The sequence below is a fragment of the Scyliorhinus torazame genome, chromosome 16 (genome assembly GCF_047496885.1).
Source record: "Scyliorhinus torazame isolate Kashiwa2021f chromosome 16, sScyTor2.1, whole genome shotgun sequence".
NCBI lineage: Eukaryota > Metazoa > Chordata > Chondrichthyes > Carcharhiniformes > Scyliorhinidae > Scyliorhinus > Scyliorhinus torazame.
In genome coordinates this window covers 60,841,052-60,859,788 of record NC_092722.1, presented here as the reverse complement: position 1 = coordinate 60,859,788, position 18,737 = coordinate 60,841,052, and the positions used below count along the sequence as shown (strand labels likewise).

The 18,737-nt window shown below is 54.9% G+C and overlaps 1 protein-coding gene across 2 annotated transcripts in view; it reads right to left on the bottom strand.

Moving 5' to 3' along the window:
• LOC140392846 (tyrosine-protein kinase STYK1) overlaps positions 1-18,737 on the bottom strand; it is a 110,452-nt gene that overhangs the window by 72,122 nt on the left and 19,593 nt on the right. For both annotated transcript variants that reach the window (XM_072478569.1, XM_072478570.1), the window contains exon 2: positions 15,707-15,823. The gene's annotated coding sequence lies outside the window, so the exon portion shown is untranslated. The remainder of the gene's footprint in view (positions 1-15,706; positions 15,824-18,737) is intronic.

Sequence of the window (18,737 nt, the reverse complement as noted above, 5' to 3'; positions counted from 1 at the left end):
GGGGGGGGGGGGATGGATAGTGTATATAGGAGGTGGAGGGAAGTGGGGCTGGTCAAGGTGAGGGATTTGTATTTGGAGGAAGGGTTCGCCAGTCTGGAGGAGCTAAGGGAGAGGGTAGAGCTGCCGAGGGGTTGAGAGTTCCGGTATCTATAGGTTAGGGATATATATTATATATATATATATATATATATATATATATATATATTATATAAGTGGCTGGGGGAGCGGGTGGTGAAGATCAAGGAGAAATGGGAAGCGGAGTTGGGAATGGAGATCAATTGGAGAGTATGGAGTGAGGCACTGCAAAGGGTAAACGGGACCTCCTCTTGTGCAAGGATGAGCCTGATACAGTTTAAGGTGGTGCACAGGGTGCATATGACTCGGGCGAGAATGAGTGGGTTCTTTCAGGGGGTAGCAGATGAGTGTGAGAGGTGTGGGCGGGGGCCAGCGAATCATGCGCACATGTTTTGGGGTTGTGAAAAATTGGGAAGATTCTGGGCAGGAGTGTTTGCAGTCTTAGCCAGGATAGTGGAGGAGGGAGTGGACCCGGACCCTTTGGTGCCGATATTTGGGGTTTCAGAGAAGCCGGAGCTCATGGAGAGGAGGAAGGCCGATGTCTCGGCCTTCGCCTCTCTGATTGCACGGCGACAAATTTTGCTGGAGTGGCGGTCGGCATCGCCACCGGGGGTAGCAGCATGGTTGGGTGACCTGTATGACTTCCTGCGGTTAGAGAAGATAAAGTATGAGTTAAGGGGCTCAGCAAGGGGGTTTGAGAAAAGGTGGGGGATGTTTGTGGCCGTGTTTGAGGGGCTGTTCATCGCAGGGGGGTGAGGGGGCGGAAAAAAAGAGAAAAATCTGTACAAACTGTATAGTTGATTGTTGGGAAGAATGTTTCCCGGGGTGTTTGTTCGCTGTAACCTACTTTGATACAAGTTTGAATAAAATGCGTTTAAAATAAAAAGGAAAGAGAAAGTCTCCATTTTTCTTTGGCAAATAGACCTTTGGGTCACACAGTCATGTTCAAACAATGAAATTGCACCTCTAATGACAGCTATAAAATATCAGTTAATGATCAACCACAGCATCGGAAATTTCTAATAATCCTTCCATGGGTTACCTTGGTGCATCAGAGTTGCTCGAGTCACCACATGATTTTGTAACATCAGATCCCTGGTGCCATATGCAACATATACACGAGATACCTTTGGGAGACAATAGTATGGCCGAAGCTTCCCAGCCGTTCACGTCCTGCCGAGGGCACACCCCCTCTGTGGGTTTCACGGTGGCAAGGGGAGTGCATTCAACAGGAAACCCCGTTGACAACAGCGGAGCACGATCCCACAGCCGGCAATTGATGGGCCGCCTCCCGCTGCTGCAAAACACGAGGTAGATCCCACCCTATAAATGCGAACACCTCAGAACCAAACGTCATCGACAATCGATCTTCTCAGTTCAGAGGCTGTGGCAAGAGTAGAGGGCAGGATTCGTTGAGAGACTAAGTGCTGATGCCGGGACGGAATGGCAGGTGGTCTACAGTCCCGATGGCGGCGCCAGTCCTGGACAAATTCAGGTCATGCTAATTGGCCAGCACTCGTGCCACATGGAACTAATACAATTCCAACTCACACCGGCATCGGATTCACTGCAGCCAGGATTGGCACCAGAGAGACTGACCAGCTGGAATGCATATAAACACTCCACTCCAGCCAAGAAGATGCCACCCTGAGATTTGCAGGTGCAGAGTTGGAGATACTGCCGCATGCCGTGGAGGAGAGGCAGCACACCCTGTTCCCCGGGGTGGGAAGGTAGTTGCCAGCTGCCTATATCAACCGAGCTTCAGCTCAGGTGGCAGAGACCATGACTGCCGGGGGCCTCACCACAAAAGACCGGGCAGCAGTACCGGGAAAAGCTGCACGACCTCCTCAGGACGGCCAGGGTAAGTCACCAGCTCAGTGCCCCTGACACCATCCCGTCCCACAATCCATCAACCCCCCCTTTCTCCCAGATCCCCCCCCCCTCCCCACCAATGCCCGGTAGGCAGTGCTGGGTTAGGGTGGGCAACCCCCTGGCCAGAAATGGTGAGTACCCAGCTCCGAACCGCTGGCACAACCCATATCCCACATCCTTCAGCCCCCACTCCCATCCAGGAGGGAGACTGCACCCCAACCTGCACCACATGCCAGCACTCATACCACCCGCCATTGCCAGGTGCCCCGCACACTCATGCCAACAGCCGCAGACACCCTGCATGCCCACATCCAAGTGTCTCACACTGTGCATATCTGTCCCCTGCAGGAGAAGGCAGCCCACAACGCAGGGAGTGAGAGACGACCCGAGGGAGCACACTAGCCCCGTCTCCCTTCACTGTTGCGGAGCAGAGGGCGTTGGACCTGGTCGGCAGGATGGGTGAGTGAGCAGTCAGAGAGGCGGAGGTCGGCATGAGACAACAAAGTGAGACCCTAATGCATTGCTATGTCCTAATGCCACCTCACCCCCAACCATCCCCACCCGCACACTAACCATGTGTCTGGTGTTGTGTCTTGCAGGGTCACCACCAGCCGATGGGGAACCAGCTAGTGTCCCCTGCACCCAGCAATCCACCGGGTGACAAGGGGAGACCGTCCGGGGCGCCAAGCTTTCTGCCGCAACCCCTCGACACCCAGGAGCACACGGTGGCACAGAGGTTGGCACTGCTGCCTCACAATTCCAGGGTTCAATTCCGGCCTCGGGTGACTGTCTGTGTGGGGTTTGCATGTTCTCCCAGTGTCTGCGTGGGTTTCCTCCCACAGTCCAAAGTGCAGCTTAGGTAGAATGGCCACGCTAAATTGCCCCCAAGGTTAGTTGGGGTGACGGGGATAAGGTGGAGGCATGGACCCAAGTAGGGTGCTCTTTCCAAGGGCCAGTGCAGACTCGATGGGCCGAATGGCCTCCTTCTACACTGTACGGATTCTAGGATTTCTATGTGCGGGGACAACACCAACTTCTTGTCACTGCTCTCACCGGCACCCTATACCATCCCAGAGACACCCACCTCGGTTGGGCGCTTTAGTGAAGTGGCTCCTGGACACTATCTGGTGTGCACGACACACATGCTGCAGTACAGCAGGTGGAGGTAGGAATCAAGGGGCAGCCCGACTCCAGAGACTGGTTGCCATCCAGGTGGCTCTCAGGCTTCTGGAAAGGGAGGTCCCATCAATGTTGGAGATTCAGACACAGAGCCGGGGACTACATGAGGGGGAGTCCATCCAGCGCCTGCAGGAGACGGTGCCGACCGTGCTTGCCATGGAGGAGTCCAACCGCTTGCAGGAGCAGGGGGGGCATTGAGCAAGAGCAGGAGGTGGGTCCGACCGTGCGTGCCACCAAGGTGGCGTCCGTGAAGGCCTTGGGTGCAAAGGTTTCGGCCACAGCATGGGTCAGGAAGCCCTGTGGCACATTATGCGGGCAGTGGCTGAGGCACAGGACAGGGTGGTCATGTCACATGCGGCCATGTACGAGGACCACATGAGCATTGCTGTGGCACTTCAGGGCATGGCCCAGTCACAACGGGCCATGGCTGCAGCTGTCGAGAGCATTGGCCTGGTGCTGGCTGACATGGCCCAGTGCCCCATGGCTGCGAGCATGATGTCCCTGATCAAGTCGGGAGCGGGCCTCCAGGATTGGCAGCGCCCCTGGAGCTCGCTCCCACTGCACCCCTGCCCCAAAGAGTAGCCGGGGGGCCATCGGGGTCCCCCAAGGGAGGAGGAGCTGATGGGGCTTGTGCCGGTGACACGCGCAGGGGAGGTGCCGGGACACCGCAGAACCTCAGAATCCCCATCACCTATCCCTTGTGCATCTGATGGGCAGCGGGCAGAGCAGGGTGGCACCACTCAACCTGAAAGCCTGTCAGTCGCTCCAGAAGACAGCAGCCAAAGGGAACCCAGGTCACTGTGCGGGGTAGGCAACAGGCCGCCTCCACTTCGGATATACCGCCTGGTGGTACCGCCTAGGAGGAACATTAGGGCACACAATGTTGGAAAGGTAGGCAACAGTTAAGTTGCAGCACATAGGCTAACACTAGGGGCTAGGGCACAGTACATAGCACTGTAACAAATAAACACATATGCACCAACATTCTGACCTGCCTCGGCCCTCTGGCAGGGTGTGCCAGTTGGGTGTTACGAGGATGACATAGACCAGGGCTCCCAAGGCAGTGGGGAGTAACCCCAGTGGCTGTCCTCGGAGGCAGCAAGCACAGCGATGAGAGATAGGGGGACACTGTTTGGTAGGGCCAACCGTGCGTGACTCAGTCACCGCTTGCCACCCCCCGAACACCCCAGACCGCAGCCCCACCCCGCCTCCCCGGAAGGGCTATGGGGCCGTGTGATGGAATGGCTAGCACTCACGCAGGGATCACCTGGGCGGGGGTCGGGCGTTGCTAACCACCAGAGCTCATCGCGGGGTCAACATCCTCCGGCCCATGGACCAGACCCGCTGGTCAACATCCTGTGAAGTTGGCGGGATGGGACAGGTGAGCTGCCGGTGGCTATGCCCCAGAGTTGGTGAACCTGGTGCCTATTAGATTGTCCCGTGCACCACAATCCTGGTGCAGAGGTCGTGCAGCCTCCTGTGACTGGCCGGGCCCCCATATCCTGCCCACACCCTGGCCCTTCTCCACATCTTCCTCGTCAGACGAGGTATGCCATTCATCTATCTCCTCCCCCAGCTTGTCGCTGCACTATGTTGTGGAGGATGCAGCAGGCCACTAAGATGCAAGAGACACTCCCAGGGCTGTATTGAAGGGCCCCTCCAGAGCGGTCCAGGCACCTGAACCACACCTTTAGGACACCACTGCATGGGCATCGTTCTAATGGTTCTCTGCATCGGTCGGAGGCCTCTGGATAGGCGACTTCAACAGTGACCGCAGCAAATAATCAGTCACCCAGAAGCCAACCTCTCAGCGATGGGAGCGCCTCAAAAAGGTACCAGGCACTGTCGAGCGTGTCAGGACAAAGATGTTGTGCATGCTGCACAGATGTGCATTTTGTGGTCACATACCAGCTGCACGTTCATGGAGTGGAACCCCTTTCAGTTTGTGAAGATCACCTCTTATGTGCTGGTGCCCATAGCAGACATGCGTTCCATTGATCACCTCCTGGACCTGGGGTATGCCAGCGATTCCTGCTGCCCGGGCAGCCTGGTGGGTTCGGTCCACGCTGAAGGCAATTGTGCCGCCTGGGCATCCGTCATGGTGTAGATGACCTGTGCACAGAGGTCTGGGAGATCCCAAACAGGTCCCCACTCGGCGCCTTGAAGGACCCCGTGGCACAGAAGTTCAGGGCGACCATCACCATGACAGCCACTGGGAGCGGGTATCCTCCTCCATACCCACACAGTTCCAGAGGCACCATGATCCGGCACAGATGCTCCCTGCTCAGCCGCAGCCGTTGGCCACAGATTGGATCCAGTATACAAGAGGCCTGATGTGATGCCTCTTTCCCCTCCTCCGCCTGCTGGGCGGCCGGCTCTCCATTGTCACTGACTGGCTCTTGCTTCTCTGGGATAGGCTCCTGTTCTGCAAGGTCCTCCGAGCAGCTCCTGTTCGTGCAGCCAGGCAGGTGCCAACCACATCCAGTTGTACTTCAAATTCCATTTTCTGCAGGGGGTAGAGGGCAGACATATTAGCAGGATGAGTACTCCCATGCCCAACCAATGGGCTACATGGTGGCCCTGGTCTGCACTGCAGACCCTGCTCCCGCATTTCCCCTTCCCGGTTGGGACAATAGTGTGCCTTGGGTCTTATCTGCAGCGCCTACTTACCATGGGCAAGGTGGATTGGAGCAGGGGCGCAGTGAGCAGGCCAGGCGTGGTGACGGTCGATGGTCCTGTGGGGTGGGCTGACTGATGGTGCCACTGGTGGGGCATCCACCTTAGAGGGGGAGGGAGGGGTGGGGCAGTGTGCCAGTAAGGGTTATGGACTATTGGCTACGCTGGGCCAAGCACAACTTGTTAAGTGGGTCGGCTGGGTCTGGCTGGTGCCGTTTTGCACATTTACGGGTCATGATGGGCAGTCAGTGGAGTGCGCAGCCAGATGGCTGCCTTGCAGGCCGCAGCAATGGCGGCCCATGCCCGCCCACCCTGGTCTTGGTTGGGACACCCCAAACACATGGCCCGTCTCCTGGTCGCACTCACTCCCCCCCCACCCCCCACCCAGCCCCCATTAATCCACGTGGCCCTGGCAGTTGCTTCTCCGCCCCACCCACAACCAGCAGCACAACTGTCAGCCCACGGTTGTGCCTTTGGAAACTTGGCTCACCACCTCTTCACACTCAGCAGCCACGGTGCCCACTTCCAGTAACCACACGGGAACCACACTGGCATCACTTCTGCCTGGTGGAGGCGGAGCGTCACGGCAGGCCAGTCACATTCTGGTCGGGCCTGTTAATGACATGCTAACGGCTATTCCTGTACAATTTGCATGCCTATGCCAGCACTACTATGGAGGCGTCGGAGCACGGCCTTCCATTGGACGCATGACCCTGACCTCTATTCATCGGCTGACGCACCATTCTCCGTCCAATTGCGATTCCGCCTCAGACGGAGAATCCCGCCCAGAGTATTTTTTCTATAGTTTGAGTTCTCATTTTGTAATCTCATGGTTTAAAAATAAAAAATACATTCCTCTCAAAACGATTTCTGCAGCTGCTCATCATCTTCTGACTTTACTTGAAGTATATCAGAATGAAGTCTGCAAAGTTAAGATGGTTGATCAACATATGTGATAGAAAAATAATCACTGTGCATCATTATTGATCTTAGGAGGTGTTGTAGCACAGTGAGCAACATCTCTGCCTCAGAGCCAGAAGCTCGGTGTTCAAGTCCCATTCAAGGACTTGACCAGGCAGTAAGAGCAGGCGAGATTCCTGGTCAGCTATGTGACAGGAACCTCCACTAATACTATAACTCCAGGCTACAACAGCATGCAGATAAAAGAGTATGTTGGCACAGCAACGCTCCCTTTGGGGTGCTGGTTGGCTGGGCAGCCGTGTGGATCAAAATGATGCCAACAGGGGCTTCCGGTTGCGGCTATGCAGAGCTAAGTCGCACGTTCAACAGCTCCCGCTAGAAACGGACTTATGGGCTCTTTTTAGAGCCCGTAACGGCGCTTGCTCGACGTTTCCTGGTGTGGGAAGGAGATAGCAACATTCCCCCAATAGTGTATGGCTTGGACCAGGTGTGGGGCAATCAAAAAGGTGGCAGTGAAGCAAAATAAGGTGCGAGGGAGCAGGACCAAGATGGCGGCGGGTGGAGACCAGGCAGCGTGGATGCAGTGGGCGCAGGAGCAGCAGGAGTTTCTTCAGCGCTGCTTTAGGGAGCTGAAAGCGGATCTGCTGGAGCCGATGAAGGCGTCAATCGGTAAGCTGCTGGAGACCCAGACGGCCCAAGGGCGGCGATCCGGGAGGTCCGGCAAAATGTCCCTGAGAACGAAGATGAGATCCTAGGCCTAGCGGTGAAGGTGGAGGCGCACGAGGCAATCCATAAAAAATGGCAGGAGAGGTTGGAGGAGATGGAGAACCGGTCGAGGCGGAAGAACCTGCAGATCCTGGGCCTCCCGGAGGGGTCGGACGTGGGGGCCTACGTGGTCACCATGCTGAATTAGTTGATGGGAGCGGGGTCCTTCCAGGGGCCCCTGGAGCTGAAGGGAGCCCACCGAGTGCTGGCGAGGAGGCCCAATCCCAAAGAGCCGCCGCGGGTGGTGCTGGTGCGGTTCCACCGGTTTGCTGATCGGGAGTGCGTGCTAAGGTGGGCCAAGAAGGAGCGGAGCAGCAGGTGGGAGAACGTGGAGGTCCGGATCAACCAAGATCGGAGCGCGGAAGTGGCGAAGAAGAGGGACGGGTACAATCGGGCGAAGGCGGTGCTGCACAGGAGTGGGGTGAAGTTAGGCATGCTGCAGCCGGCGTGACTGTGGGTCACCTATAAGGACCAACATCATTATTTTGAGTCCCGGAGGAGGCGTGGGCCTTTGTCCAGGCCGAAAAATTGGACTCTGACTGAGGGTCAGGGGGCCGCGGTGAGGGGATGGTTGGGGATTGTCGTGTTGTATTTTGAGGGTGGGTTCTTTGTTCATTGTTGGTTCTTTGTTTTTCAGGGGTTGGTTGGGCACTGTTTCGGTTGGGTCCGCCGGGTGGGCTCGTGGAGGGGGGTAGGTAAACGGCTTGGGTGGTTGATGGCCGGCAAGAGGGGTGAAGCCCGAGTTGGGGGCAAGGGGACCGGGCCGGAAAAGGGAGCTGCACCAGAGGAGGAGGGGCCGGGTGAGTGGAAAGCGCGGGCTTTTTCCCGTGCTGGGAGTGGAAGGGGGAGGGGGAGAGCCTGCTGGTGGGCAATGGGGGGGGGGGGGGAATTCCACACTGGGAGTGGTCGAGGGAGTGACGGGAGTGGGCAGGGTCAGCAGGAGTCGGCTGACTTACGGGAGTGCAATCGGGTGGCCAAGAGGGAGCTGGAGTTGGTAGGAGGAGGTCGGGGCAGGGGTCTGCCGCCGTGGGGACCGGGCCGTGCGGGGGGCGCAGGCACGTGGCTGGCCTAGGAGGGGATATGGCTAGTCGGCGGGAGAGGGGGGCAGGTAGCCCCCCGATCCGGCTGATAACCTGGAACGTAAGGGGACTGAACGGGCCGGTCAAACGGGCCCGGGTGTTCGCGCACCTGAAGGGGCTGAAAGCAGATGTGGCCATGCTTCAGGAGACGCAACCGAGGGTGGCGGGTCAGGTAAGGTTGAGAAAGGGATGGGTAGGCCAGGTGTTTCATTCGGGCTTGGATGCAAAATAATCGAGGGGTGGCGACCTTGGTGGGGAAGAGAGTGTTGTTCGAGGTGTCGAGCATTGTGGCAGACAATGGCGGTAGGTATGTGATGGTAAGTGGCAAGCTGCAGGGGGAGCGGGTGGTTTTGGTCAATGTATATGCCCCGAATTGGGACGATGCGGGCTTCACGCGGCGTATGTTGGGCCGGATTCCGGACCTGGAGACAGGGGGGGGGGGGGGGTGGATTTCAATACGGTGCTGGACCCGGCACTAGATCGCTCCAGGTCTAGGACGGGTAGGAGGCCGGTGGCAGCCAAGGTGTGGAGGGGGTTCATGGACCAGATGGGAGAGGTGGACCCATGGAGGCTTGCGAGGCCAGGGACCAGTGAATTCTCATTCTTCTCCCATGTCCTAAAGGCCTATTCCCGGATTGACTTCTTTGTTAGGAGTAGGGCGCTGATTCCGAGTGTGGAAGATACTGAGTACTCGGTGATAGCCATTTCCGATCACGCTCCGCATTGGGTAGACCTTGAGCTGGGGGAGGAGAGGGACCAGTGCCCGCTGTGGCGCTTAGAGGGCGGGTTGCTGGCGGACGAGGAGGTGAGTGGGCCGGTTCGAGGATGCATAGAGAGGTACCTGGAGGCTAAAGACAATGGGGAGGTCTAAGTGGGGGTGGTCTGGGAGGCGCTGAAGGCGGTGGTCAGGGAAGAGCTGATCTCCATTAGGGCCCATAAGGAGATGAGGGAGAGAGAGGCTGGTGGGGGAGATTGTGAGGGTGGACAGGAGGCACACGGAGATCCCGGAGGATGGATTGCTTAGGGAGCGGCGCAGCCTCCAGTCCGAATTCGATCTGTTGACCACCAGGAAGGCGGATTTGCAGTGGAGGAAGGCGCAGGGGGCAGTATATGAATATGGAGAAAAGGCGAGCCGGATGCTGGCGCACCAGCTTCGGAAGCGAGAGGCAGCTAGGGAGATCGGGGGAGTTAAGGATTGGGGAGGGAGCATGGTGCGAAGTGGGGTGGGTATCAATAGAGTCTTCAGGGACTTCTACGAGGAGCTGTATCGGTCCGAGTCCCCACTGGAGGGGGAGGGATGGGTCACTTTCTGGACCGGTTGAGATTCCGGAGGGTGGAGGAGGGGCAGGTGACAGGGCTGCATAGAGAGGTACCTGGAGGCCCTTGGTGGGGTTCGAGTAGTTGGTCAAAGGGATAGGAAGCATGCAGGCGGGGAAGGCACTGGGGCCAGATGGGTTCCTGGTCGAATTTTCTAAGAAGTATGCGGACCTGCTGGGCCCGCTGTTGGTAAGGACCTTTAACGAGGCAAGGGAAGGAGGGTCTTTGCCCCCGACGATGTCTCGGGCGCTGATCTCCTTGATACTGAAGCGGGCCAAGGATCCCCTACAATGTGGGTCATACAGGCCGATCTCATTCCTAAACGTTGTTGGCGAAGATTTTAGCCACGAGGATAGAGGATTGTGTGCCGCAGGTCATTCACGAGGATCAGACAGGGTTCGTGAAAGGGAGACAGCTGAATACGAATGTACGGAGGCTCTTGAATGTTATAATGATGCCGGCAGTCGAAGGGGAAGCGGAGATAGTGGCGGCGATGGATGCGGAGAAGGCCTTTGATAGGGTAGAGTGGGGGTATCTGTGGGAGGTGCTGAAAAGGTTTGGGTTTGGGGAGGGGTTTGTCAGGTGGGTTAAGTTGCTGTACGAGGCCCCGGTGGCGAGTGCGGCCACAAACAGAAGGAGGTCAGATTATTTTCGGTTACACCGGGGGACGAGGCAGGGGTGTCCCCTGTCCCCCCTACTCTTTGCGCGTGCGATTGAGCCCCTGGCCATGGCATTGAGGGAGTCGAGGAATTGGAGGGGGTTGGTGCGGAGTGGGGAAGAACATCGGGTGTCGCTCGATGGGGATTATTTGCTGTTATATGTGGCGGACCCGGTGGGGGGAATGCCGGAGGTGATGAGGATTCTCAGGGAGTTTGGGGATTTCTCTGGGTATGAGCTCAATATGGGGAAGAGCGAGTTGTTCGTTGTTCACCCAGGGGACCAGGAGACGGGGATTGGTAAGCTCCCACTAAAAAGGGCGGAGAGGAGTTTCAGATACCTGGGGCTCCAGGTGGCTAGGAGTTGGTGGACCCTGCATCAGTTTAACTTCACGAGACTGGTGGAGCAAATGGAGGAGGAGTTTAAGAGGTGGGACGTGCTGCCACTCTCCCTGGCGGGTAGGGTGCAGTCAGTTAAAATGACGGTGCTCACGAGATTTTTGTTCCTGTTCCAGTGCCTCCCCATCCTGATCCCAAAGGCCTTCTTCAGGCGGGTTAATAGGAGCATTATGGGGTTTGTGTGGGTGCAGAAGACCCGAGGGCGAGAAGGGTGTTCCTGGAGCGGTGCAGGGTTAGGGGGGTGTTGGCACTGCCTAACCTCTGTGGGTATTATTGGGCCACCAACGTGGCAATGGTGTGTAAGTGGGTGATGGAGGGGGAGGGGCGGCATGGAAGAGGCTGGATATGGCGTCCTGTGTGGGCACGAGCCTGGAGGCGCTGGTGACGGCGCCGCTGCCGCTTCCTCCACGAGGTATACCACGAGCCCAGTGGTGGCGGCTACCCTCAATTTGGGGGCAATGGAGACGTCACACGGGGGAGGTGGAGGCCTCGGTGTGGTCCCCAATACGGAGGAACCACCGGTTTGTCCCGGGGAGGATAGACGGAGGGTTCCTGAGCTGGCACAGAGCAGTTATTAGAAGGATGGGGGACCTGTTTGTGGACGGGACGTTTGCGAGCCTGGGTGAGATGGAGGAGAGGTTCGGGGCCCCCCCGGGGAACACCTTCAGATATATGCAGGTAAGGGCGTTTGTGCGGCGGCAGGTGGTGGAGTTCCCACTGTTGCCGCCATGCAGTGTCCAGGACAGGGTGCTGTCGGCGGTGTGGGTTGGAGAGGGCAGGATCTCGGCAACGTATCAGGTGATGCAGGAGGAGGAGGAGGCCTCGGTGGAGGAGCTAAAAGGGTAAGTGGGAAGAGGAGTTGGGTGAGGAGATTTATCGAGGGGACGTGGGTGGATGCCCTGGGGAGAGTGAACTCTTCCTCCTCTTGCGCGAGGCTCAGCCTCTTACAATTTAAGGTGCTGCATAGGGCTCACATGACCGGGGCAAGGATAAGCCGGTTTTTTGGGGGTGAGGGCAGGTGTGTTAGGTGCTCAGGGAGCCCAGCAAATCACACCCATATGTTCTTGGCGTGCCCAGCGCTGGAGGACTTTTGGAAGGGTTTAGTGAGGACGGTGTCGAGGGTGCTAGGTTCCAGGGTCAAGCCGGGCTGGGGGCTCGCAATATTTGGGGTGGCAGCGGAGCCGGGAGTGCAGGAGGCGAAAGAGGCCGGTATTTCGGCCTTTGCGTCCCTGGTAGCCCGGCGAAGGATTCTTCTTCAATGGAAAGATGCGAGGCCCCCAAGCGTGGAATCCTGGATCAACAATATGGCGGGGTTTATTAAATTGGAGAGGGTGAAATTTGCCTTAAGGGGATCGGTGCAAGGGTTCTTCAGGCGGTGGCAACCGTTCCTAGACAGAGCGTTAGAAGATGGTCTGTTGCAGCAGCAACCCAGGGGGGTGGGGGGTTCATTTTTCTTGAGTGGATGTGTATATTTGCTTTTGAGTTGATGATGGCTGTTAATTTATTATTTATGTATATGTGGATATGGGGGGGGGGGGGGGTGGTTGTTCTTTTCTTTCTGTATTTCATTATTGATATTTTGTGAAAATTTGAATAAAAATTATTATTTTAATTTTTTTTTTTTTTTTAAATGATGCCAACAGAATTGGGTTCAATTCCCGTTCTGGCTGGAGTGGATGTGGCCTACCCATGCTGGAGGTGATTGTGCTTTGCATCAGACCTGCCTTTGGGCAGAGAACGCAAGATGATCATTGGTCCGTTACATTCTGGCACAAATGGAATTTCAAATTCTTTGAAGCGACCAGAAGATGGATACCTCGACTGCCAAAAAAATGGTTAATAAAATACCTCAGACTGTTTTTCAGAAGATTTAGACCTCAGAATAGATTTGTTTATTGTCACATGTATCGAGGTATAGGAAAAGTATTTTTCTGCTTGCAGCTCCAACGGATCATTTAGTACATGAAAAGAAAAGAAAATTCATAATAGGGCAAACACAAGGTGCACAATGTAAATAGCGAGGCACCGGCATTGAGTGAAGCATACAGGAGTGTAGTATTAATCAGGTCAGTCCATAAGAGGGTTGTTTAGGAGTCTGGTAACAGCAGGGAAGAAGCCGTTTAAAAAGTCTGTTTGTGCATGTTCTCAGACTTTTGTATCTCCTGCCCGATAGAAGAAGTTGGAAGAGTAAGCCGTGTAGGAGGGTCTTTGATTATGCTTCCCTATTTCCCAAGGCAGTGGGAGGTGTATAATCATGGAATTATAGGGGCATTATGGTGCTGTTGGTTGCTGGGGACAATCAGATTAACAGCTAATGAGGAGAATGGCTCTGGATGAATGTAGTACTGAACTTCTTGGGGCCTTATACCATGGTTCATTTTTATTCATGGTCTTGGAGATCTTAAATACTATTCTTAAGTATACACGGAGTTAGCCGTTCACAATTAGTCAAGTTTACTTAACAAATCGAGGTGAATACGCATGCATGTTTTTTCTCTGAATTCATTCATGGATGTGGGCGTCGTTGAATGGGCCAGCATTTGTTGTCCGTCCCCGTGTGAAGGTGGTGGTGGTCTGTTTTCTTGAACTGCTGCAGTCCATGTGCTGTAGGTACACCCACAGTGCAGTTAGGGAGGGAGTTCCCGGATTTTAACTCTGCGACAGTTAAGGAACGGCGATATTTCCAATTCAGGATGTGGAGCTTGGAGGGAAACCTCCAGGTGGCAGTGTTCCCAGGTATATCTGCTGCCCATGTCCTTCTAGATGCTGACCGTTGTGGGTTTGGAAGGTGTTGCCTCAGGGGCCTTGGTGACAGATGGTACTTAATGCTGACAAGCTCAATTTTGGTTTGGAAGTTTGTCAATGGGTGGGATTCTCCGGCCGCACCTGCCCAGCGACCGGAGACTCCCACCCGAGCCCATGGAGATCTTGCGGCAGGCAGGGCGGACGTATCCAGCCCAGTTATGTACATTTGAGGTTAAAAGGTCATGGAGATAACCTGGGAAGCAGTCTGTCAATTGTTAAAAATATGCACAGTGGGAGGAAGATATAGAGAAAGCAAGTTGGATATTAGGCTGTTGTCATTAGCACTACGAGCAATGTGCAAATCCATGAGTTGTGAAGGTATCTCACAGGCGTCTCAGCAACTGTCCCCTTTAAGATAGAGAGTGCACAAAACATTTAACCGTACCACGCATTGAAATAATCAGGTCACGCTCAAATAAAATTGAGAGGAATAATTGCTGCGGTGCACAAAACAGTATTATCCAAGGCTCTGGTGTATCCACACTTTCCACAGATATCATAATTGATGGTGAAGTATATTGATCTGGAAGGGAGCAGAATTGAGAGTCTAGGAAAACACCAAATTCTAGAGCTCTTGGTTCGGAGGTTAAGATCCAAGAATTAGTGTTATTTGAGGAACTGCAGGATTAAAGAGATAACTTTGAAGTGACAGAGGGATTGGATACAGTGCCAATAATATGCCTGTCAAATCTGCAAACCATTCGGTTAGATGAGAGGATACATTTCTTTTCAGAAAGTGGAGTGCCATAGTGTCAGAGGTTTACAGCTTGAAAACATGCCCTTCAGCCCAACTTATTCATATCACCCAGTTTTTACCACTAAGCTAGTCCCAATTGCCCACATTTGGTCCATATCCCTCTATACCCAGCTTTCCCATAAAACTGTCCAAATGCTTTTTAAAAGACAAAATTGTACTCGCCTCTACTAGTGGATGGCATGGTAGTGGTTAGCACTGTTGCTTCATAGCGCCAGGGTCCCGGGTTCGACTCCCGGCTTGGATCACTGTCTGTGCAGACTCCCGGTGTCTGCGTGGGTTTCCTCCCACAAGTCCTGAAAGACGTGTTTGTTAGGTGAATTGGACATTCGGAATTCTCCCTCAGTGTACCCAAACAGGTGCCGGAGTGTGGCGATAGGGGCTTTTCACAGTAACTTCATGTAAGCCTACTTGTGACACTAAAAGATTATACTGCCTCTGGCAGCTCGCTCCAGACACTCACCACTAATGTGAAAGATTGCTCCACTGGATCCTTTTGTATCTCTCCCCTCTTACCTTAAACCTATGTCCTCTTGTTTTAGACTCCCCTACCTTTTGGGAAAAGATATTGACAATATACCTCACCTATGGCCCTCATTATTTTATAGACCTCTATAAGTTCACCCCTAAGCCTCCTATGCTCCTGGGAAAAAAGTCCCAGTCTATCCAGCATCTCCTTATAAAGTCTAAAAGTGTTAGGTGTCAGAAAAATATCACTGAAACCGAAAGGAGGAATCTGCAAGACAGTTTAGACGCAGACCTTGTTATAATGAAACATGGGCAATATCAAGGTGAGAGAGAGGAACAACTGGATATTAATGAGATGTGAATGTGAGACGGATGTGTGGAGGGATGAGAAAGGGCAAGATCAGGAACCAGCACATCGGGGAGGCTGGGGAGAGAGGGGGGGGGGGGGGGTCAGTGAAGGCTGGGCGAGCATCGAAGAAAGTAGTCAAGAGGATATTAAAATGGTCTAGACTTCTGTTACAGGGAGAGAAGAAATGCGGTGGTGTGACTGTCGGGAGATAGGACTGGCAGGAAGGAGAAGAGCAAGGTCTAAGACCAGATGAAAAGATGGGATGGTCAACACAGGATTGCCAGAGGAATGGGTGACTGACAGGGTTCAACCAATATTGTGGTGACGTCAACTAAAATGGAAGGGAGAACAGAAGAATGAAGCAGCATTCTGAAACACTTGACAAACATACTATCCCCAAAGAAAACCTCGACAAAATTGTAAGTTGCTCTGATCCGGAGGGATGTGGAAAAATGTAATTTCCTGCACCAGGAATTTCCTCACAGCTTCTCCCGATTGAGAGCCAGACCTAAAGTGAAAGAAAGATTGGCAAAAATCAGTTACAATTTCTTAATCTATGCAATTTTATAGCTGAGAAGATATGACCTAAAGACTGCTCCATAGTTGCCACCAACACCACTCAAGGAATGTATCGACAGAGCACTCCAACCACTGCTGGTTTTGCCACTGATCGACATTTCTAAAGGAACAAAGTAAATGCCATCCCCAATACCTTGGCTTGAGATTTTGCGGACCCGCTAGAGGGGATGGGGGAGGTCATGCGGTTACTGGGGGACTTTGGGAGCTACTCGGGGTACAGGTTGAACGTGGGGAAAAGTGAGCTGTTTGTAATCCACGCTAGGGGTCAGGAGGAGAAACTGGGAGAGCTCCCGCTCAAGCTGGTGGAGAGGAGCTTTCGATATTTAGGTATACAGGTGGCTAAGAACTGGGATGCCCTACAAAGGCTCAACTTGTCTCAGCTGGTAGAACAGATGGAGGGAGACTTTAAAAGGTGGGACATGCTCCCGCTTTCCCTGACGGGAAGATACAGACTGTGAAGATGACGGTTCTTCCCAGATTCTTGTTCGTCTTTCAGTGCCTCCACATTTTCATCCCCAAATCCTTTTTCAAGCGGGTGAACAGGATCATCACGGAATTTGTGTGGACAAATAAGACCCCTCGAGTCAAAAGGTTATTCTTGGAGCGTAGCCGGCGGGGGGGGGGGGGGGGGGGGGGGGGGCATGATTAGGAAGTGGGTAATGGAGGGGGTCGGCACAGGGGCGGCTAGAGGCGGCGTCATGCAAAGGCACCAGCCTAGGGGCACCACTAGTAACGGCACCGCTGCCGTTCTCGCCAGCACGATACACCACAAACTCGGTGGTGACGGCAGCACTGAGGGGCTGGGGTCAGTGGAGGAGGCACAGGAAGGAGATGGGGGCCTCAGTTTGGACCGTGATACGGAACCATATAGGTTTGCTCCGGGCAGGATAGATGGGGGGTTTCAAAGCTGGCACAGGGCAGGAATTAGAAGGATGGGGGACCTGCTTATAGATGGGACTTTCCCCAGCGTGCAGGCGCTGGAGTAGAAGTTCAGCCTGCCCCCGGGAAATGCTTTCAGATGCCTCCAGGTTCGGGACTTTCTCAAGAAACAGGTGGGGACACTTCCGTTGTTACCCCCTCGAAGTATACAGGACAGGGTTGTGTCTGGCATCTGGGTACGAGAGGGGAAGGTGTCGGACATATATCAGGAGCTGCAGGAGGCGGACAAAGTCTCAATGGAGGAGCTGAAGGGCAAGTGGGAGGAGGAGCTGGATGAGGGCCTGTGGGCTGATGCCCTGGGCAGGGCGAATTCGTCCGCATCATGCGCCAGGCTCAGTTTGATTCAATTTAAGGTGGTGCACCGGGCTCACATGACGACGGCGAGAATGAGCAGGGTTTTTGGGGTAGAGGACAGGTGTGTGAGATGTGCAGGGAGTCCGGCGAACCACGTCCATATGTTCTGGGCATGCCCGGCGCTTAAAGAATTCTGGCAGGGCTTTGCGAGGGCCATGTCCAGGATTTTGGACACGCGGGTAAAGCAGAGTCCAACAATAGCGATATTTGGGGTGTCGGAGGATCCGGGGGTGCAGGAAGCGAAAGTGGACAAGGTGTTGGCCTTTGCCTCCCTGGTAGCCCGGAGCGGATCTTGTCAATGTGAAGGGACTCGAAACCCCGAGCGTGGAGACCTGGGTTAGCGATATGGCGGGATTTCTCAGCCTGGAGAGAATAAAGTTTGCCTTGAGAGGGTCCTTGATGGGGTTCTCCCGACGGTGGCAACCTTTCCTGGACTTTCTAGGGGAGCAATAAAGTGTCAGCAGCAGCAGCAACGGGGGGTGAGGGGGAAAAAGGGGGGCTCAGGTGGGGGGGGGGGGGGGGGAAACTTGTTGATATAACGTGTGTTTTCGTTTTGTATACAGATAGCAGCCACCTTGTTTTGTTAAATATTTTTCATTTACTGTTTTTTTATTTTTGTTATGTAAAAGTCCTGGTTGAAAAAAGCTTTAATAAAAATAATTTTAAAAAAGAAAAGAAAATAGCCAGTGGGTGTATTTAGCAGAAGAGCCCTTTATGAACATACACCAAGATAATAAGAAGGCTGCACGGTAGCACATTGGTAGAAAGACGTGCTGTAGGTGAATTAGACATTCTGAATTCTCTCTGTGTACCCGAAGGGGTGCCGGGATGTGGCGACTCGGGGCTTTTCACAATAACTTCATTGCAGTGTTAATGTAAGCCTACTTGTGGCAATAAAGATTGGGCGGGATTCTCCCCTACCCGGCGGGGCGGGGGGGTTCCGGCCTAATGGAGTGGCGGGAACCACTCCGGCGTCGGGTCGCCCCAAAGGTGCGGAATTCTGCTCCGCCGGCTGGCGGGAAAGGCCTTTGGTGCCACGCCAGCCGGTGCCGAAAGGTCTTCGCCGGGCGACGCATGCGCGGGAGCGTCAGCGGCCGCTCACGGCATCCCCGCACATGCGCAGGGGAGGGGGTCTCTTCCGCCATAGTGAAGACTATGGCGTAGGCGGAAGAAAAAGAGCGTCCCCACGGCACAGGCCCACCCGCGGATCGGTGGGCCCCGATCGCGGGCCAGGCCACCGTGGGGGCAGCCCCCGGGGCCAGATCGCCCCGTGCCCCCCCCCCCCCCCAGGACCCTGGAGCCCGCCCGCGCCGCCTTGTCCCGCCATTCAAAAGGAGGTTTAATCCACGCCGGCGGGCGAGGGTTGACAGCGGCGGGACTTCGGCCCATTGCGGGCCGGAGAATCGCCGGGAGTGGGCCCGCGACTGGCACGATTCCCGCCGACCGGCGCAGCGCGAATCCTGCCCCAGCCGAATCTCTGGTGGCGGAGTATTCAGGACACGGCGGGGGAGAGATTCACGCCAGCCCCCGGCGATTCTCCGACCCGGTGA